The sequence below is a fragment of the Haematobia irritans genome, chromosome 3 (assembly GCF_050003625.1).
Source record: "Haematobia irritans isolate KBUSLIRL chromosome 3, ASM5000362v1, whole genome shotgun sequence".
Taxonomy (NCBI): domain Eukaryota; kingdom Metazoa; phylum Arthropoda; class Insecta; order Diptera; family Muscidae; genus Haematobia; species Haematobia irritans.
Genome location: NC_134399.1, coordinates 89,493,737 through 89,495,290, shown reverse-complemented (window position 1 = coordinate 89,495,290; position 1,554 = coordinate 89,493,737). Strand labels below are relative to the sequence as shown.

Below are 1,554 nucleotides of genomic sequence, written 5' to 3'. Positions count from 1 at the left end.
GGACCGATTTGAACCAATTTTTGCATGGTTATTAGAGACCATATACCAACACCATGTACCAAATTTCAGCCAGATCGGATGAGATATGCTTTTCGTAGAGGCTCCGCAAACCAAATCTGCGGGTCCGTTTATATGGGTGCTATACGTAAAAGTGGCCCATTTTCAATACGATCCGACCTACATCAAAAACAACTTCTTGTGCCAAGTTTGAAGTCGATAGCTTGTTTCGTTCGGAAGTTAGCGTGATTTCAACAGACGGTCGGACGGACATGCTCAGATCGACTCAGAATTTCACCACTACCCAGAATATATATACACCGAAAAAAAAGTTTACTATTGTTTACGAAAAATGAACTAACCCATAGTAAGAATGACCATGATTTGGCGCCAAAGATTTTTTTCATCTAGATAAGTTCATGATTTTCTTATAAATAAGTTTATGTATTGCATCGTATTTTAGTTCATTCTCACTACGCTGAGGGAAGAATGTACTTACATTCATTCAAAATATTCCTGCTATCCGGAAAAATGAACAAGTTTTTGGGAATCCTATATTTAGAAATTGGTTTCAAATAAACTATTTATCAGTATAATTTTCAAAGAAGTAAATAAATTGAGGAATTAAAGGTACAACAAGCCTGTATACAACTAAGAAATTTTTCGTACAATATAAGACAATTTTTCATAATTACCAGTATTTTATTTCAAAAAATTATTATTATATTACATAAAACTATGGCTTATGATATACAAAAAAAAAAGATTTTTTTATATTAGTACGCTGTATGTTGTTACTTTTCGGCAGTTAGTACTTGCTTCTTCAAAAGAGTAATATTCTATGTTAGTAGAATGAAACTAATTAATATCAATTTCCATTTTCTATCCATATGAAAGATATATGCCATAAGTTGCTATTTTCATTTCATTTTTGTCCAATTTCACCGATTTCGCTAGTTTTTGTTGTATGGATTTGCGTCATAAGCCTCTGAAGTTAAAAAGGTATATGAAATATAAAAATATTATCAAATTCTATGGTATTTTGATCTTTAACTTACAAGAGAATTTTCTTAGAGCCAAGAGGGATATCAGTTTAGTTAGCATTAAACAGTAAGAAGATTCCAAAAAATACCATTAGATTTGCTGTCATCCTGCAAATGAAAATTATTTTTAATAAATAGAAATTTTGGCTTTATTACAAATGGACGAAAAACTTACCACATTGAAAAAATTCATCCAATTACTACATTAGTGGAATCATATCCATGCACAAATGGGACATTTTTGAAATCCTTCTCTGAATATAAATGAAATAAAAATATTATAAAATTAGATATAATTTCCACTTGTCAATATAGCATTTAGTATTTATGGTGGATATTAAGTTCGAGTTTAGTGACTAAAATCCGAATTTTTCATGATTAGTTTTCTTTAGAAATACATGGGAACAAAATTGAACCGTTTTTGTGTTCATTTAAAATTTATATCAAATTTTTAGTAATTTGAGGTTGTTGAATCCAAATTTACACTTGTTTTTTTAAGAGCTCGACTTTTTGA

General features: G+C 29.7%; 1 long non-coding RNA gene across 1 annotated transcript; it reads right to left on the bottom strand.

The window, feature by feature from the left end:
- Positions 1 to 827: 827 nt before the first annotated feature.
- LOC142228097 (uncharacterized) lies at positions 828 to 1,304 on the bottom strand. The gene is made up of 3 exons (XR_012720067.1): positions 1,216 to 1,304; positions 1,056 to 1,148; positions 828 to 985 (listed from the first exon to the last, which is right to left on the bottom strand). It is a non-coding gene; the product is annotated as an uncharacterized LOC142228097 (long non-coding RNA).
- Between the last annotated feature and the right edge of the window lie 250 nt (positions 1,305 to 1,554).